A 20,466-nucleotide genomic window follows, 5' to 3' on the forward strand; every position below is an offset into this window, starting at 1 on the left:
CTTGAATTCTTTATTATCTCCATTGGACAGCGCAGAGGACAGCGGCCAGGGATGTCCGGCTAATAAGGGGGTCAAATTTGAACTTGACTAGAAGTTAATCTGCAGCATTCAGCCTTCCCTCCAGGACCAGTCACAATCAAGACATTTTAAGTAATGCCCATCTCATCTTGCAGGAACGGAATGTGAATAGCGCAGGCGTAAAGTAGCCTCGGAGAGTGACTTACTAGGGGAAGGCCTTTCTAATCATCCTAGCTCCCACACAGAATGCCAGCCTGGCGCTTCAAGCACCCCCCCCCCCCCCCCGGCCCCCAGTAGGAGATCCAATAAAGTAGGGACGCCAGTAATGCCCTCTTTTCAGCTGACTTCGTTCCTTACATTCCTTTACTGCGGGCGACTTTCCAAGATGAGTGTGTGTATGCAGCCTGAGCACAGAGGTTCTGAACACTGAACCCCACAGGTCAGGAAGGGTCCCCAGGCTTCCCAGGCGCCCTCTGGTCGGTCCCCACCTTGAGGTAGGATGCAGAGTCGGGCACCTCCTTCCTCTCCTAAGGCCACTAGCTGGTGGCCAAGATCTCAAGCCTGCGCCTGGCCCGCCACTTCGGGAAGCCCACACTCCAGCGTGGTGGCCGCCGGTGACAAGCGAGCGGCCCCTCGGCGCGAGCCACACACTCCCGCGCAGCCGCTTGTTGCTCCCCCGAAGCCGCGACGACGTGGGGAAGTGAAAATGAAATTGACTTTTCCGAGAAATGATGAAAGCCGCGCTGCCCGCCAATGAACAGCGGCGGCGAACTTCCGCACCTCCCGGCTGGCGGCTGGAGCCCTCCCTCTGCCTCCACCTCCGGGTTGCACAAGCTTGAAACAAACACTGGGGAGGAAGGGCGGGGAGGGAGGAGGGCGGAGGGGGAGCGAGGGAGGGAGCGGGGCCGGGAGAGGGCGGGGGTGGGGGGATTTCCAGCCTCGGCTCCGCGCAGTTTCCTCTCCTTGTTTTGCTTTCGATCTGGACTGTTCTCAGGCAAGCTGGGGAGTAACTTTTAGTTTTGCTCCTGCGATTATTCAACTGACGGGCTTTCATTTCCATTTTACACACCCTAACAACACTCACACCTTGCGGGATTGTATTGGTAGCGTGAAAAAAAGCACACTGAGAGGTAACATTTTTTTTTTTCAAATAATAGTTGTGACTGTGCGTGTGTTTTCTCTCCGGGGGCATGTTGATGGGGACAGGAGCTCTGTATGTATGTGCGTCCTGATGCCTTGACACGATATTTTGCAGACGGAAAAAATGCCGGGGTTCATAAATATTAATACCGATTTTTGGAGGAAGAGTCGGCGCAGTTATGGATCATCTGATTTTAGGGGAAGCAGGGTCTGCTGCTGTTGCTGCTGGTACTGGGGCTGCTGAGGCTGCAAGGAGGAGGAGGAGGAGGTAGAGAGGGAGGAGGAGGAGGAGGTTAGTGGAGGTTTAATTTCACTTTTGGATTTGCAGATGCGAAGAGGTGGCTCCATGGACACAGATCTGCTCTGTGTGATTCTGCGCCCCAGGTGTCGTGCGCGTTGTGGGTGCAGGTCCGCTGGAGTCGGGCCTCATTTAAAATAATATTGGTGTGTGTGTGTGTGTGTGTGTGTGTGTGTGTGTGTGTGTGTGTGTGTGTGTTTACAGACACTGTCGCCACCAGGACCGAAGAAGGGAACCGGGTTCTTCTCGGTGCCCGGCGGCCCTTCTCTCCCGGCAGTCTCCGGTGTAAATAGACTGGCACCCGCGGTCCCCAGATACCCATGCCCGGGCAGTGGCCACAGTAAACTTGATGGGTACCGGGAGGCGCTCCCGGGATGCGCTCGCCCGCGGGGCTCGGGCTCGGGTGACTGGTGTGGGGTGCCAGCGGCCACTCGGGCCGGGCGGGCTCCGCGCGCGGCTGGGCGCGGGCCTGGCCGGCGCGCCCGGCTTCCTGGGGGCTGGGCCGCCGCCACTCGCCGGGGACATCGCGTCCTCCTACCCGCCGGCCAGCGCCCGGCCTGGCCTCGGGGCTTTGTCACTGCACTTGTCCCAGCACGCCAGACACCCGAGAGGCGCGTCCCGGGAGGGCTCTGTGCGCAGGGGTCACCTACCCCGGCGCGGCCTAGCTGCGAGCGCCTCCGGGTCCCCGCGGGCGCCCCGGGGCCGGCCTGGCGCGCTGGGCCCGACCCGCCTTGGCTACGGAACGGGCGAGGTGTGGGGGTGGGGAGCCTCCGGGGACCGAGCAGCGCCCCCACCTTCCCCACGCGGGCAGGAGTCGGGGTTGGTGGTGGTGGCGGTGGGGGAGCTGGCGAGCCCTCGGGGGGTCTCCGGGAAGCGATGGTGATCCGAGTGCCCGCCCCGTGCCCTCCGACCCGCTCCGGGCGCCGGGTGACATTCGCCCGCCGGCCGAACATGGTTGGTGCAGAGCGGCCAGCCGCCACTTCCACTCCGCCCCGCCGGCCCGGCTCTCTGGGCGAGCGATGCGGGCCGCGGCCAATCGCGGTGCCCGGCCAGTCCCCGCCACACGGCCTTGGGGGCCGGCGCCCCTGAGCGGCCCGGGGAAGCCTTAGCGAGAGCGCAGGGCCCCCGGACGCCGCAGCCGGTGCCTCCGCTGGGCCCCGGGTCGTGGATCGTTGGCCACCCTCAACCCCTCCGCCCCTTAGGAGCAGGAAAGGGAAGGAGGCCGGCAGCCTCAGCCCTGAGCCAGGACTGTGCTCGGGCACCAGGTGAGACGCCCGGGTCTGCCGGTGGAGGCAAGAGCCTTGGTGGTCGGATGTAAATAAAACCCCGGGGATTGGCAGTGGAGGTTGTCACTCGTCTGCTGGCTGGTTTGAAGTCCTTCTTAACCCCCTATGTTTGAAACTTGGGGACATGTTCCTCCTTCCCTCCTCCCCCCCAACCCCCAGTGTGGGCACTCCTTGTCCTTGGTTGTGTCTGTGCCAGGGAGGCGAAGTGGTGCTGGGGTTAGCTTTCTGCCACTGGCCTCCCTGTGGCCAGGACTACCGGCTGCTCTTGATGAATGGCTGGGGAGGGTGGAGGATAGTTACATTTCCTGTTGTGCATTTTCAGGAATTACTGAGGTTGTCGTCAAGCCTGAAGTCATTTATTAGTTCTTTTACAGCGACTGACTGCAAGTAACATTTGAAGTTAGCAGTCTGTGCTTCTGGTGCTTAAGGGCAGGTGCAGGGACGGGTCTGTTAGCCCACTGTTTACAGAAGGTGGATGACTGGATGGTAGGGTAGACAGATGTACACTGCCTGGTCAGGGCAGGGCCCCAGAGGTCGCCCCGTTTAACTTAATCACTCGCACAAGTTCAGGGTTCTATGATTTTTCTCAACTCTCATTCTTTTTATGTTGGGGTGGGGGTGTCACAAAAATAGAAACCAATACAGTCTTGGAGTTTTTCTTTTCCAAGGCAGATTCAAGCAAATGGAATATGTAGAACTTGAGTTGGCATCTCTTCTAAGGGGTAACTTTGGAACATCTATTGATTGACGGGCAAAGTCCGGAATTTCACTGTAATTGGTGAATGATTATAATTTACAGCCTTGCTTGTGTAAGAAGTTAGATTTTGGCCTGCGCTTAGGTCTGAGAGGTCTTGTCTGTTATGATTTGTTACTGCTTCTTAAAATTAAACATATTTCATTCTCAATGAGTTGTCTTTTTTTTTCTGTTGACCTTCAGAAGTTAGGAAGAGTTCTACATGTTTCAAACTCACTTACCTGTAAAAATATCATCTTATATGTATATAAAGAAGGTTTGGAAGCAAATTAAGGCAAAAGAGGAATTGCCATAAAGTCCTGACAGCTCTGTGAACTATGGTTGCTTTTTTCTCCTACCCCACCTCCTGAAATACTTCATTAAACAAATATTTAATATACCAGAGCTAGTGAAAGCTGTTTAAATCTAGGAGTGGAATACTTAAAACTTTGGATATTCAGCATTTGATATACATTGATTTCCTCACATGCCCAAAGGCACTGCCCTTTTTTTCTCTGCGTTATTTAGGAAAAGCTGTATTTTATTTCCAACGTTTTCACTTCATTTTTTAAAGTAGCAAACAGACTACCGAACTGTGCATGGGGTATCACATCACAGGTCCCTTATCTGCCTTCCCCCAAACAGGCTTAAAGTAATCAAGAGAGAACTTATTTATACATTGGTGGGACAAATATTTGTGGGTCATGAGCTACCAGATCCAGTGGTAGGCTGTGTGGATTCATCTGGGAGCAAGAAGGGCAGCCTCCTCAGGTTCTACAGAGGTTGCATTCTAGCTGTGAGCGGACAACAACCAAAAATAAATACAGTAATTACCTTGGGGGGGTGGTCAGGCTAAGAAAGGTAATAATATAGTATACTTACAGGGCTGCTTCGGGGAACAATTGTGATACTGTGTATGAAAGAACATTGGGTAAACTTTAGCAACCCACAAATGTGTCACACATTAACTTTGTCAGTTCTATTAGATTACTGTTAAGGTTAAAAAATATATAGGGAGGTGAGTGTCCTGGCACATGCTTCTAATCCCAGCATTAGGGAGGCGGAAGCAGCGGGATTGTGAGTTCAAGTTCAGATGCATACCAAGACCCTGTCTTTAAAATAAAAGTGGGGAATCACAATTAGGAGGATACTTCTGAGGGTATATAAGATAATGGCAAAGGATTAAATATTGGGCAACTATTATTTGTAAACTGTCAAGAAAATATTTAACAGTGAAATATTATGTGAATTAATTTTGTGTGTGTGTGTGTGTGCTAGGAGAAAAGTTAAATGATAACCATGGAAACCAAATGATATGGGAACAACTGATTTTGGATGGGTGTTTTCTCTGTTTATTTATACATTAATTAAATCACTTTATTGTAATGGGCTCACACTTATAAAAACATGCAAATAGATTAAGATAGCCACTCAAACAAATACTTGCCCAGTCCCAAACTCTATGCATCTCTGTGAACTTTTCTATACAGTTAGAATGACCTTTCTGAAGTCATGGAGCTTCACTTGGGGGTTTATACTTCACTGTTAATTTCATTTGTATGCAATTATCTACCACTAAAATGAAAAACCTATAACAGGGTTGAAACTACGAAAACATTAGCTTTATTTCCTCTTTCATGACTTATGGTTCCCTTTGCCTACATTCTGTCCCTCCCCATCACCTAATATTACCCTTTCTTGATCTCTTTTCCAAATAGTATATGATACACACACTTATAGCTGGGTAGATATCTATTATAGGTTAGGATCTGAGTATGAAAGACGACATGTTTTCTCTTCTTATAATAGATACAACACACAGGTTGCACGGTGCTTTGGTCTGATTTTTTTTCACCACTGTTTCAGACTCATTAAGTTATTGCTCCTACAGATATGGCTTAGCACTAGTCTATATTTTATGCATTGTCTTTAAAGGGTCTTGGTTGACTCGGATTTACAGACTGCTGGAAGTGCTCAACATCACATATGTAAAAATAATATGCCATGACAGGTGAAAATAAGCATCAATAGTATATATTTATGATATATGTAAAATAAATAATCATATACACAGATACATTTCTATGAAATGACAAGAAGTATTAATAATGAAGCCAATTATGTGTAGCACTCCATGTTCCTTCCTAAATAGGGGACAGAGATGAGCAGGACTTTCTACGTCTCTCTGCTCCATTCATGCCCTGCTCTTTGGCTTGCATGGATTAATATTTAATTAAGAATATCAGCTTAATGTATAACTGGCTGACCTGAGGGGGTGTGTTAGCTGGTAGAGATTGTAGCTAGCTAAGGAGGTTTGATCAACCTTTGATTACCACCCCCCTCAGAAGATTATGTATAGGTATAAGATTTAAACCCGAAGTTATTATTTGAAAATAAAATATGGAAGAAAATACTACCCAGAAAAATACATGCCCCAGGCAGCTGACACCCAGCTGTGGCCTTGTCATGAAGGTTCCCTGGGCTTTCTCTGAATTAAGAGCAAGCAGCAAGCTTATGAGTGCCAGCCTTTGACTGTCAGGGGAGTTCTTTAAATTGGTCTCACCCCTTACAAGATTCACCTTAGGATAGATTCTCTGAAACAAGTTGTGTTCATTTAGGAAGCCTTCATCTGACTTCTTTTCATGTGAACTCCTGGTCAGCTTGAAAAGATATTCTCATCAAATCTGGTAAATGCCATTCTGTCCAAACATAGGGAAACCCAGTGTGTTGGCATTCTGGACAGATCTGTGTTAAGGTAACAGTCATGAGGTACTAGAACCAGCTGACCGTTCCCCTCAGAACTTTGAATTCTGCTCGGGATCCAGGAATCTCATATCATTACTTTAAAAGAATAGTTAGTTAAATGTAGTAACACACAAACTCATTCACTTATCAAATGTTTGTGGACAACTGGCCATGTACAAGCTTTTGTGTAGAGGAAGGTGAATGGGCTCAGAAGCCTAGAATTCACTACACACACACACACACACACACACACACACACACACACACACACACACTTTATATACATACAAATAAATAGTATATGTATATAAATTACTTAGTTTCAAGCTGTCTTCATATATAACATAAACATAAATTGATTTATTTCAAATAACACACACATACACACACACACACGTATGTGTATGTGCCCTGAATTGAACCCAGAGCCATGAGCATGTTAAGTAAGTGCTCTGTCATTAAGTTACACCCCAAGCCTTGGAGTTGACTTTTATCTCTTTTATTCATTCTTTAGTAACTTCCCCTTTGGGGACCTTAATTTCCATAAAATGTGGTTAGATAGTTCTGTAATCCTTGGGGGACCAGGAAGTACATTTGTTTATTATTAAATGACCAAGAGAAAGGAGCAGTTAGAGACTGTTCAGAATTCTTTAGATTTGAGACTGGCTGCAGTCTTCAAGTCTAAATCCTTTAGACTTGAGATTGGCTGTAATCCATAGGATTATAAAATATTACAGTATATAACATATCTCTTCTCCCCATCATTATGAACCTCTTGTTCCCTAGAGTGTGCCAAGTCCTCCACTCCAGCCTTCCTCAATTGTGTGGCCAGGGCAAAGGTACAGAACCACTCACTACTGAAGGATCTCTTCCCAGGGTGAGTCTTTGGTTTGGGCCTTGGCTCAGAGGCTATGCCCAGCAAACAGCAAGCAAAAACCACTTGCTTCCACATTTTACACATTGCTTTGAATAGGGCTCACCTGTATTGGTGCTCTCCATATTGACTTTAGTCATCATACCAGAAATGGAATTCACATCATGGTTGTCCCACTCTGACCTTTCCATTATAAAGAGTCAAGGAAGACCGTGTTGTGTGGGGTGGTCTCCTTGGGCAGGAAGGTCATAGTTATGGTGGGTTCTTTTTCCTGTCTTGTTTTGTTTCTGTTATGGTTTATACTTCCTTTTATTAGCTCAGATAAGCCAGAAAGAACTAGAGTTGAGCAAAGAGAGATGTGGAGACACATCGGAGAAACAAGAGGCTCTTGGGAGTGAGTGGGGGGTGCGGGACTTCCTAAGCATTTTTTTTTAAACCCTGAAAGCATAACCAATGTAGCTGAACAGAGATCTTAATTTAGAATTTTGTGTGATAAAAGCCTGTCCAGTTTTCATTAAACAAACTTATTTTGGAGCATGCCATTTTTCTAAATAATTTATTTCCAAATGTACTTATCAATCTACTGCTATCTGTGTAACAGCATCGGATGCCCACACTTTGGGCAACCAAAGGAAAGTAGTGAATATCCAAGTTAATTGGTCCTTAGTGACCTTCTGCCTGTCAGATTTAGAACCCAAAGAGTCCTTTTGTAGGTAGAAGATGCTATCTTGCCCTGTGAGCTTCAAATCTTTGACTCACTCCTCATTTCATTTGGTTGACGTTGTGAATGAGAAGGAGCTGCATGCAGATTACTTTATTTCAGGCAGTATCAGCTATTTTTAATTTTCTTCTCCTTATCCTAGATTTCTTGAAGACAAAGGAAAGAACAGTGGTGAGAAGAGAATGTCCTAACACCTAAACATGGTGTTGGGAGGGTGGCAGGGTGGATCTGGGGAACTGGAGAGAATAAGGAGAAAGCTCAATTGTGGGTTCTTGGTACTGGGAGAGAGGGAGGAGGCAGTTGGCAGGTAGACATTCTGTCTATGTACGGCCACATCTGGCTTGAATGGTTAGCGTTTACTTTTATTTCATATGTATGAGTGTTTTGTCTGCATGGATGTCTGCGTACCGTGTGCATGCCTGATGCCTGTAGAGACCAGACAAGGGTGACAGATCCCCTGGAACTGGAGTTACAGATGGTTGTGAGTCTCCGTGTAGATTCTGGGAACTGAACCTGGGTTCTCTGGAAGGCCATCAAGCACTTTTGAACACTGATCAATCTCTTAGGCTCCAGGTTTAGCATTTTAAATACGTCAAGCCTATCCCATGAAGTTAAATTCCAGGAAATTCCTTTCATTGCAAGGTGTCAACTACACTGTGGAGTTAAGGAAGGAGAGTCAGGTAGTTGGTGCTTACTCAAGGGCAAGTTGAAATGCTGAAGCGACCTCTACTGTTGTCTTTGGGGTTTGACCTTTAACCCCAGGGGGAGACAGAATGTGACAGGAAACTGCCAGGGAGCAGCTACTTTTATGCAACTGAACATGGACTTACAGGCGACTGTCACTTGGGCATGGTTGAAGTCACCTTTGAGGTGTTGATGTTGAAGTTTTGAGAACTGAAGAATTGAGACCGCGCACTGTGAGGCCCCTCAACTTTCTCTGTCCCCGCGTCCCAGAAGGTAGGAGGCAGCACAGCGAATCAGAAGCACTAGGGCAGCTCTCACAGGCCGTCCCTCCATCCCCATGTGGCTCTTCTTTGGTTGGGTTTTTCTCTTGTCAGCTCACGAGTGGTATGTGTGGAGACAGGAGAACAGAATGGCCAGTACTGTGCTTTCTTCCAGAACAGGTGGAGACTGAACTGTGAGGGAGGTAGGGACCACAGGTCATCATCCGCCTTTGGGAAACCTAGTGTGACGTCATGACAGGGGGAGGAGTTTTCTGGAATTGAACTTGGTGATAGATGCTCACAGTGTTAAGAATGCCAAGTGTTCCAGCCAGGCAGTCACAGTGGTGAATGCTTGCCGTCCTAACACCAGGGAGACTGAGGCAGGAGGATTGCTGCAAAGTTGAGGTGGTCTTACGTGGTGAGCGAGATTTTGCTTCAAAACAATCCGACCTCAGTCTAACAAGAGTTAAACGGTCTGTCACAGGATTGTTGCTTCTAGGAACCCACTTCCTTGAGGTGACTGGAGGTTAGAACAAAGGTTTATGTGTAAGGTTGTTTATTGAATTGGATTTCACTATATAGAAACTTGGAAGCCATTTGAATAGTCAACAAGAGAAACACACATGTAAATTATGGGCACATCTGGAAAGTAGATAGTTCTTAAAATTCATACTTCTGGATAGCATTTAATGAGGGGAAATATTTATCACATGCTGAGGGTGGGAGAAAAGGATATTAGATTGTGACCCCACTCTTAATTTTAACATCGTGTGTATTTTGTTTATGCAATGTTAAAAGATGCTGCAAGAAAACAGTTTGATTGTAGGCTATATTTGACCTTTTTTATACTCATTGAGACACTTTGTATGTTTAAGTTTGAATCAACTGTAGTTACTCTCATAACTAGAGAGATGTTCTCAAGACAATGCTCATGTGTCCCCATTGACCCAACTCTAGCAAGTGGGAGATTAGGAAAAGGAAGTTGGGCCAGGTGGTTTTGGTGCTTGCCTTGAATTCCAGCACTTGAGAGGCAGAGGCCAGTGGATCTCAGTGAGTTTGATTCAGTTGAATGTTGCTGGGGAGGATGCTACCCATTGACTTAGTGTCCATTCTCCATCTCAGTCTGCTTCCTTGTGCAGATCCAGGCTAAGAATTGGGGCTCTCCTAGCCAGTGCTGGGAGGCACCATTGCCTCACTCTGCCAAGAGCTAGTAACGGTCTAAGATGTTATCCCACTTGACAGTTCTGCCTTTTATGATTGTAAATACCGTAGAAACACACAACACTTGAGAAGGAGACAAGAATTATTGGTATTTACAAGCCAGTCAATCAGAAGGTCATTGCAGTATTGGTCCTCCACCCCTAGAACCTGATGGATCATGGTGGGGGCATTTCACTCTGTGGAGAAACTGTCCCTCTCCCTTTCCTAGAGGGAGGAAGAGGGAGGGAGGGAGGGAGAGAGGAAGAGAGAGAGGGAGGGAGAGAGAGAGAGAGACAGAGAGAGACAGAGAGAGAGAGAGACAGAGACACACAGAGACACACAGAGAGAGCTCCAAACTTTGGTTCCTTTGTGATGGAGAGGAAAGGATTCAGGCTTCTTCTAAGATATATGACTCTTAGGGGCTAGGGATGTCCTCCAGGCTCTGTCTCTTATCCTTTCTGTAGTATAAATGCTTAGGCAGACAGGGGTCTTCTTACCTTTAGCAATTGGGGACCCAAATTAAGTAAGAGGTCTGGACCAGGCTGTATTATTTGATCCTGTTGAGGAGATACAGGTTTTTTCCTATCAGATAAGAGCAGTTAATTTAGACAAATGGCTACAGATCTATGTCTCAGGGTGTATGCAAATGAAGAGGTCTAGTGAGCATGCCCTGTCTTTACATTCTATACCTTCCCTGTTGACTTCATATCAGATCTGTTCTCTTGTCCCAGGAGGCTAGGGCAGTTTCTGGGAGTCCTAAACAATCCAAGGGTGTTAGGTTTCCTCTATACCCACTTGGCAAATCTTTGGGACAATCACTTAGGAAGCCTGAGTCACACTGTGGTCTCTGATTTTTTACCATGGAAGAAGACTCCATGTGTCTATTTTTTATCTGATGAAATATTAGAACAGTTTCACTCGAGTTATGAATACAGTCCCCATTTTTATGATTGTGCTGAAACTTAGGTTGGGTGTATTAAATACTAGTCCAGAGACTGGAGGACAAAACCAAAGTGGGGGGCAGTTAATGAGGAGGACACTGTCCAGTACAAGTACAGCATGACCCATGTGCTTATGTCTTGTTTTTAGTGTCTATATTAGAAAAGTAAAAGAAACAGATGAATGAATAAAATTTGTTTAACCCATTACTTCCCAAATGTTATCATGTCAGCACCATAATTGCAAAGATATTATTTTACATTACTTTTTAATAGCAAATCTTTAAAGTCCGGTACGTTGCTTTTTTTTTTTAAACCTACACTTTGTCTTAATTCAACCTAGCTACATTCTGAGTGCTCAGCGGACGCACGAGGCTAGCGGCTACCGTAGTAGATGGGACAGGGAATGGAGGATGCAAAGAGAGGCTGGGGAGATGCTCAGTTGGTAAAGTGCCCACTGCACAATCATGGGGACCAGCGTCCGATCCCCAGCACTCAGGTAAACAGCCAGGCCTAATGGCCCACATTTGTAATCCCAGCACTGGGGGAGTGGAGACAGGAGGATCACTGCCAGTGACAGGCCCTGTATCAAAAAAGGTGGACCGTACCAGGGGAGTGATGCTGAATGTTACACACACACACACACACACACACACACACACACACACACACACACACACACACATACACAGAGGAGGGAGAGGTCTCGGGACAGTTTTAGTACAAGGAATGGAACCTAAAAGGACCAAAGGGAAGTAGGTAAAGTCTTTCACATTGGTCAGAAGCTCCTGACTCTCCTTTGACTTCTCATCATAAGCCTGACTTGATTTCTTCAGCCGAAGACACTAAATAATATTCCGAATGCCCACAGAAGCATCACACAGCACGTACTGTTTCTATGGCCGTAAGCTGTGTGTGTGTATACCTGAGTGTTTGTGGGCCTCTGGGTGTGTTGTGAAAAGCTTTGGTTATTTGGACTTTTTCATTTCTCTCACCTCTGTGACATGTTATTTGAGAGCCGGGATCATGTATTTCTCTGCATTCCTCCTGGGTACTTGATACGCATAAGAACTAGATAAATATTTGTTGCTTTGATTTCCAGTTTAAAGCAAAGGTTAGCTCAGAAAGCCGAACTTGAGCTCAGGAGGAACGGCACAGATCTGCTTTGTGTTAGAAACCTATTGGTATGTGTATTTAGCACACAGGTATGGAGTCTTGTCACTTAGCAAGGGGGCCTTGTCACTCTGTATAAGAGGTTCAACACCCATAAGATGAAAAATTGCTCTGCTTTTCTCTTTCATACTAAGACTTTTGAAAGAACCTGACGTTTCATTCCCAGTGGTGTTATTTACACCGTTTTATGAATATAAATCTATTTGGTGGTGAACTGGAGATGGGCTACCAAGAACTGCTGCTTTCTGTGTGGATTAAATAGCTCTACCTTGGTTATTGTTATTAACAAACGCTTCCGGCCAGCCCTTAACCTGAGCGGTGAAATTGTTTTGAAATCAAGTGCAGTGTTTTACAACTGCCTCCATTGGTTCCCTTTGGCTCTAATTGTTTGGGCTGTCTACAGGCACCAGGCCTGTCTCCAGAGCTCAGGCAATTTATTTTTACTGAGGCCAACCTAAGAAATGCTTAGGTAGCCTGTCGCTGCAAGATTAAATGTGACCTTCCTGGAATCCTGTTAGCAGGGCCCAGCAGCTAGAAAAATAAAGACTAAACCCAAACCTTCAGCAACAAAATTCCCAGCTGTTCAGTGGGGCTGAACATGCCCGATTATTCTCTTCAATAAAAACACAGCAGATTAGTTTTAAGTGAATGCCAGTTGGTTTAGGGATTTGCAACTGACAGAAGAACAGAAAAAATATAATCTCACTTTAAAATAATAATCCAGAAGGCAAGTCTATAATGAGTGTTTCTTAGGGGTATTGGGGTTTTCCTCATATGGGAGAGTTTAGCTTCCACACACAGTTGGTCTCACCTTTCAAGTTAAGGGCCTCTTAAGTAGGAAGGAAAAGCTTCAATAGGGAAGGTAGAATTGAGGTTGTGGTTCCAAAAGCATGTGCCTAGTGGTGGGGGGCATGCTGGTACCTGCAGCCATGTTGAGGCTCCCCCTTTCTTCTGCCCACTGTAGAATGAAGGTAGAAGCTTGGGGAGCCTGTAAAGGAGGCCCCAGTAGGGACAGTAGATGGACCACATCTTCCACTCCGGGGTATGCTGTGCTGATGACGTGTGCGTTTGGAGTGGCAAGCAAACATTAGAGGAGAGGAATTGCTGGGGTCAGGCAGCGTTCAGGTATCAAGAAATACTGTTTATTGGTTGATTTTGTCTTTCTTGAAAATCAGTACATTTACAGTTGGTAGATGGGATCGAGGAAGGTCCCTGACAGAGAGAGTCAACTGTTTTGGTCATGCACGGAGTCATGTACTTGGGTAAATGACACAGTGCTGAGGAGGGAGGTTGGGTTTGACTAACTAGGTACCTCCATTCCCACATTGAGGAGCCACAGTCGTCTGTAGCAGGATCCAGCAACTAGGCAACTGAAAAAAAAAAAAAAACAATGATTTTAGCAGCCACCAGAGATTATCTATGAGTCCAAGGGCCACATCACAGCTATCTCATCTTGTTAGGGAAGCCACAGTGAGCATGGGGCAGCCTTTTGATCAAGTGTATATATATCTCACTGTTTTAGAAACCAGATTGTTGGTAGATTGTAAGACCTACCAACCATAGACTGTTCTGATATCAAGAGTGCTTTCCCATCATACTTCCATGTGTAGCTGTGGCCCATAGAGGACCTGTCAGGGGCCTGCCTTCTCTGAGGAAACTTAAGAGAAGGAGGCTGGTAGCTGTCTACACTTGGTACTTCCCTTTCCCCGAGGGTAGATGCAGCTACTGACCCTGAGGAAGCGCTTCTTCCCTGAATCTCTCCCCGAAGGCTTGTGCCAAGAGAACCTACCTCTTGGAGGGATGAGTGGGGCTTTCTTCTCACCTGGACTGAGAGAACATTGCCGTGAAGGGAAAACTAGCCTTTAGTTAATTCACAGAATGCTTCTCTCTCTCTCTCTCTCTCTCTCTCTCTCTCTCTCTCTCTCTCTCTCTCTCTCCCCTCTCTCTCCCCCCCGCCTCTTTGTATGTGTGTGTCTGTAGTGAATACTTCAACTCACCTATGTTAAAAACGATTACTGTTCATCAGGGAAGAGTGAGGAAGGCGGTGTCAGCAAGAGGTGAATTCATAGACAAATGGCTTGTCACTCTCTCCTGTTGCGAAATTTAAGTCAGAAAACTTACCTTTCCAATGATCTTTAAGTGGACAGTTCGGTGGCATTAAGTTCATTTACGATGTTGTGCAACCATCACCCCTAACCATTTCCTGAATTAAAAACAAACAAACAGCCGGGCGGTGGTGGCGCACGCCTTTAATCCCAGCACTTGGGAGGCAGAGCCAGGCGGATCTCTGTGAGTTCGAGGCCAGCCTGGGCTACCAAGTGAGTTCCAGGAAAGGCGCAAAGCTACACAGAGAAACCCTGTCTCGAAAAACCAAAAAAAAACCAAACAAACAAACAAACAAACAAACAAGCCATCTCAACCAGAAACTCTCCTCATAGTTAACAGGCACTTCATTTTTCGCAGCCCCTGGACACCACCGTTCTGCTTTCTCAGCGAACTTGACTCTTCACGGTAGCGGACGCGTACCACACTTGCCTTTCTGTGTCTGACATACTGCACTCACCAGCGTGCTTTCTGTGTTCGTCCTTGCTGTGACCTGTGTCACGGTCCATCTCCTTTCAAGACTGGAAGATGTCCCCGGATGTTGTTAATCCATTCACCTGTCGGTGGACATTGGGTTGCTATTACCTGTTGGCTCTCATGAGCAATGCTGCTGTGAACGTTGCTGTAAAACGTTATCTGTTTGAGGTATTTTTACCTGGGCATCTCTCCATTTCTCTGGCCCACTGAGCTCTCGTGGGCATCTCTCTACGAAGACACGTACTCCTCTCCTCCATTGGAACCCTCCCTTTTCCCAAAAGCCTCTCCCAGTCCACCTCTTCAGGTGTTTTCTCCTCTACCTGCTCTAACCTCTCATCTCTCTTCCTCTACTGGGTGTCACCCCAGAACTGCCTGATTGGTTAGTGTGACTACAAAAGCCACACTGGTGTCAGAAAGCCCCTTCAGCTCACTTGGCCTCTACCACATGGAAAGGGGTTCCTCTCCTCTGTCATTTAGGACATTTCTTTCTGACAAGCCTCTCAGTCGGCTTGGGGACACCCTGAATTGAGATTCTTGTCACTACACTTACCGTCTCTGCCCCTTTGTTCTCAGCTCTTTCTGGGCACTTCCTTGCCTCCCTCTCGGAGCTACAGTCCCACAGCTTCCTTAAGCCCTTCTGGGTCTCTGAGATACTGGAATCTTCCCTCAGATGCCCCTCCTGTGACCCTGTCCCTTCTGTCTCTCAGCTCCCTCCTGGGAGTCCCACTGCTTCCTTAGGCACTCCTGGGCCTTATATGACCCTTTCTCTCTTCCTCCACAGACTCAGAGACTTTCTTAAAGCATCATTCACTATGTTACTGCAAATGGCTTGGCCTCAGGACAGCTCAGTCAATGGCCAGAAACTGGCATGGTTGATTTTCAGATTCTCTCATCAGGCAACAATTCCTGCTGCTGCACAAACAAATGATCCATAAATTTCTTATATTTGGACTTTCTCTGCTCCACACTTCTAAGTCTCTTACCTCTATGGTTTTTCAACTTTCCACTCTTAAAAAAAAAAATCTTTTATCTCTGCGATTTCTTTGCTCTCTGTTCTCAAAAAGCCTCTTAAGACTATGCTGTAAACCAGTTTAGGATTTGTAAATTTGTTGGGTTTGGTTCAAAAAATCTGTAACAAAATTTAGCTTAAAACCTATAGCAAAAGGCTTATAGTTAAAAAGCTATACATAGGTAATCTTAATTTGCTACAACTTAGTGTATATGTGACTCAACTCCTGTTTAGAATGTATTGTATATGTAACTCTTGTATAAAAAAATAGATCTACTAGGAAAATTGATGTTTTTAAATAGCAGCCATGTGGCTGGCCTCCATCTTGGCTGATAACCTCATCAGAGTGGAAGTAGCCATGTGGCTGGCAGCCATCTTTACTAAGGTTAAAAGAGTGTATGCAATGTAACTTCACCATGTGGCATAAATCAACTAAGGCAACCCTTTTAAAACTTCTTAGTCCTACTGAGCCCTCTGGAGAAAACAGCAGGTCTCCAAAATGTCCTGGATTAGGATGGATTTTCATGTCATGATAAATTCCTAAGGTTATAAAGATCTACTCAGCTTAATAGAAACTGACTTAGAGGTGCATGTCTAACTCCTTATGTCTTTACTAACTGCTCAACACCAGACTTCTAAAGAGTTTTAGATAAGGAACAACATGTGTTTGATAAATAAGATATTTGATAAATAAGGTTTTAGGAATTCCTAAGGTCTACTCAGGTTAACAGTAGTTGACTTAAAGGTCTATGTCTAGCCTCTTTGTCTTGGCTGACTGTGTTAAGTTTTAGCTGTATGGATAAAGTGAGCCATACGAGAAGCTGTGATATTCTGTAATGGTGCATTGTGAACGGATTAGAAATGTAAGGTTTCCAGTCTCTATGTGAACTATATATTTGGTCTAGTAAAGTTCCCAGTTTCTGTGGAACTGGATTTATGGTTTAAAGTTTTATTTTGATGCTTAAGGATCTTCAATTTAATTTTCAACTCAAATTTTAAGGTTCAAACTTACTAGGGATAAAACTATAAAATCCTAATTTTATAAAAGCTACTAACTTGATGTAAACTGTTAAAGACAATTAAGACATGGAAGTTAATGCTCCGTCACCTTATAAATGATCAAGTTCTTTAATGTGCCCAGAACTATGCTCATAGTCATGCTAAGTACAAATATAATTCATTACAGTGACAAGCTTTATTTAGCTTACTGTATATGTTTTCAAGGTTAAGCCTAAAGCAAGTAACTAGAAACAAGGTTTGTTTAAAATCAGGTACACTTAATAGATAGTGGTCCTTAAACTCTTCAGACATATGCTGAATATGACTTTTACAGTGTTTAATGAAAAAACATGATAGACAGAGAGAGATGCTAGTTCCTAGTGGCAACTCTAAGGTCTCTAAAGAAAAAGATGATGGGGCCATGGACAACTCCACCTGGATTGTGATAATGCTAACTACTGGGCAAGACCTGCCCCATGCCTTTCAGGGCCCTGCCTAAACTGTGGACACTGTTGGATTGACTGTTCTACTCTGCCTTGACATTGTAGGTCAGTTTTCCCAAGTTCCTCTTCCACAGGAAAATCTCTCAGATTTTCTGGGTCTGGCAGCCAAAGGCCCATGCTGTCCTCTATGACAGCAGAAGACCAGCCTCTGCCCTCCACAAAACCATCTAGGAGTCTGGAGTAGCTGGTAAATGTCTCTCACTTTAATTGATACATAGACTGTCTGGTTTATACTTCTTGCTACAATTTATCCTTCTCAGATCTCTGATGGTGTTGTCCACTAACTAGCTTCATCAGTTTAACAACAGCAAGAAAACCAGCTCCTCCTGGAAGGCTGCAGCTGCCTGGTCAGTTGATATCCTATGTAAAATCAGGCTTTTCTAGAGCTACTAGGACTCCTGTTGAAAAAGGCAAACACAGACACAATTTATCTTGCTAGAAGACTTCACACAGAAGAAGATAAACTCACAATACTAGTTTCAATGTAACTTTTTAGTATTTCTTTATTTAAAAGAATTGGTTTTGCAGTGCCTGCTCTCAGCACTCTACACCTGTGTCTCATGGTAAATACTTGAATGGAAAGAAGAGGTTTAAAGTTTATATAAGTTGTGAGGGTCTAAGAAAGTAATTTAAGGCATATAAATGCAAGTTCTAAAGGTCTGAGGATGTGTGAGGGTCTAAGAAACTGTTTTAAGGTGTGTAAATCCAAGGTGTAAAGGTCTAAGGAAGTGATTTAAGGTACAAGAAAAATGAGAAATGTATCAGATCTCTTTCCCTCTCTCTATGCTATTGTTTAACTAAGACTTCAAAAGTTCAGAGTTTTAACACTCATCAACAGAGTTCTGATACACTATTAATATAGCTCCGTTAAACCACTGACTACAATATCACAGTCACAAGCTCAAACTTGTAAATTTCTTTTGTCATCTGCTAAGTATAGACTTACACGTGCTTCCCATTGTACTGAAAACATCTCTGTCCGATCTATCTATCTAGCCCTCTGAACAGTGGAAAGAATGTTCATGCTTTTAACCCCAAACCATTGCTTTTGCTATGAATTGAAGCTGTGAGTCTACTGCTTTTTTACGGTGTGGATTTCACTACAGATCACAAACAGTAGTAATACTACTATGTCTAAAACTCTTATTTTTTTTGTGAACTTAAAAATTTTTTGCAAACTTCAGGAAATCACGACTTGTATCCACCTGTCATAGGTCAGACAGATTCCAGATAAGTACTGCAGACTCCAGAGAAGTAATCCTGTCAATAAACAGCCTAAGTGTCCCTACCTGCCTATTTCTGAGAATGGGATCTCTCTCCCCTGGTCTTGGGACTCCCACCCCCAACTACCAGGACCATGGGCCTAGAAGTTTCAAGTGTACACCCAAGATAAAAATTTCCTCCTAAACGTCTTCACTTGACCTTCTATCCCTAGACTCTCTGTCCCTGCAGGTTTCCAGCCAACTGCAGACAGCTGCTCTAAGGCTTGCCTGCAACGCTGCAGCTCTGGGTAGTTCAGTATCACTGACTGCTGCTCCCTCCAAAGCTGGCCTGCACTTCCCTAGCCCCAGGTGGTCCCACAGAAGCTGGGCAGTGTGAGGGAAACAGGCACAGATGTGATATCCTCCAGCCCGCACGCACTCCTCCTTCTGACATCCCAGCCTTCCCAAACCCTAGCAATGATTCTCTAACTTCAGCTGAGAAGCATTACAGAAGAGATGAAAAGGCTTGAATGTTAGGTCCTAGGACCCACCGAACTGTTTTTACACAGTTGCTGTACCATTTTTTTATGCTCCTGGCAGCAATGCACACCAGTTCCATGGACTTTACACCTCTCTCAACATTTGTTACTTTTTAGGGGGGCTATTTGTACTTTTTTAATTAATCCTAATGAATGTGAGGGATTCCTCATTATGATCTTTGATTTCCAGTTCCTTAGTAACTAGAATGACGTAGAATTTTTTTTTTCATGATGAGAAATATCGATTTAAATTCTGTGCCTGATTTTAAATTGTTTATTTCTTGGATGTTCAACTGTTAGATCAAGTCATTCTCTTGGTATGTTCCAGATGACATTAAAATATGGCCTGGAAATCGAACCTTCCAAATGAGCTGTTGTTAAATGTTGATAAGATGCGCTTTGGGCAATTAAGTTGCTGATGAATGAAGTGCATGGGTAAATGGAAAACCAGAAAAAGGTACTCAACCCTCTCATAGAATGCTAGAATTGGGAGTTTCTTTATACATTAAAAAAAGATGTACTTTATTTTATATGTAAGAGTTTTGCCTGCATATATGTATGTGCACCAGGTGCATGCCTGGTGCCCATGAGTGTCAGAAGAGGGCATTGGATCTCCTGGAACTGGAGTTATGGGTGATTGTGAACTACCACATGGGTGTTGGGAACTGAATCCAGATCCTCTGTGAGAGCAACAAGCACCTTTAACTTCTAAACCACCTCGCCAGCCCCTGAATTAGGAGTCTCTTGAGTGATTATAGCCTGCCTTGCTGTTCAGGCTTTTGTTTTGTTGGGCTGTGTTAAATGATTTTTTTTCTATTATATTTCAAACCCTAACATTTCTATTAAGGGGAGAAAACATCAGGGGGAGGATGTGGATGTGAATTAATTGCAGCCAGCCCTTGCTTTTTAGATAACTGCTTAGGACTGACTGATAAGGAAGTCCATTGGACCCTGGGGCTCTGTTGTATGACACTGTCCTCAGGGCATGTGAACAAATCTTTAGTCACCACAGATAGGGGATCCCACCATTGTTCAACGTGAACCGATAGTTTATTGGGGTCACTCACAGAGGGGTTTACTCTCAGCAGCATGGATTATTCGAAAGCAGGTACATCATTGAAAGCCCATGTTAGCATGGGTGATGGCTCCTGGCAGCAGGAATTCTCTGCACCACTTGTTTGCAGCTAGACTACCGTACTCTATCCTGTGCCACACTGGACTCAGCTGTCCATATTGCTTAAGGGGAGGAAGGGGTCTTGTGACTCTGTTACATTTCAGGGACTCCTGAGACTGGGGAGTTATTTAATGTCCCGAGTCTCTGGGAGCTTCTCTATAGGATGAAATGGTTCAATTAAATGAGATCTCTACGCAGTAGGCACAGCATTTGTATCGTATCCCAGGGGGAAGGTAAGTCAGTTCAGCCTTAGCATGACAATTAGGGGATTAATAATTTAAGCATAGCCCTCTCCGTAATGGCTCAGTACTACTATGTGGATGGGAAAAAAAAAATGTATTGCTGTAATAACAGATCTGTTAAGCAAATAAAGGCATTTGAATATTTGTT

At 45.1% G+C, this 20,466-nt stretch overlaps 1 protein-coding gene across 4 annotated transcripts in view; it reads left to right on the plus strand.

The window, feature by feature from the left end:
• The first annotated feature begins 948 nt into the window (after window positions 1–948).
• Window positions 949–20,466, plus strand: part of Irf2 (interferon regulatory factor 2) — a 109,310-nt gene continuing 89,792 nt past the window's right edge. Inside the window, exon 1 of one of the 4 annotated variants that reach the window (XM_052752247.1) lies at window positions 949–1,148. The gene's annotated coding sequence lies outside the window, so the exon portion shown is untranslated. Of the gene's footprint in view, window positions 1,149–1,340; window positions 1,451–2,591; window positions 2,722–7,073; window positions 7,098–20,466 lie in introns of those variants that run through there. The other 3 variants (XM_052752250.1, XM_052752248.1, XM_052752251.1) reach the window with 3 other exon arrangements.

The sequence above is a fragment of the Peromyscus californicus genome, unplaced genomic scaffold (genome assembly GCF_007827085.1).
Source record: "Peromyscus californicus insignis strain IS unplaced genomic scaffold, ASM782708v3 Scaffold_23__1_contigs__length_62951481, whole genome shotgun sequence".
Taxonomy (NCBI): Eukaryota; Metazoa; Chordata; class Mammalia; order Rodentia; family Cricetidae; genus Peromyscus; species Peromyscus californicus.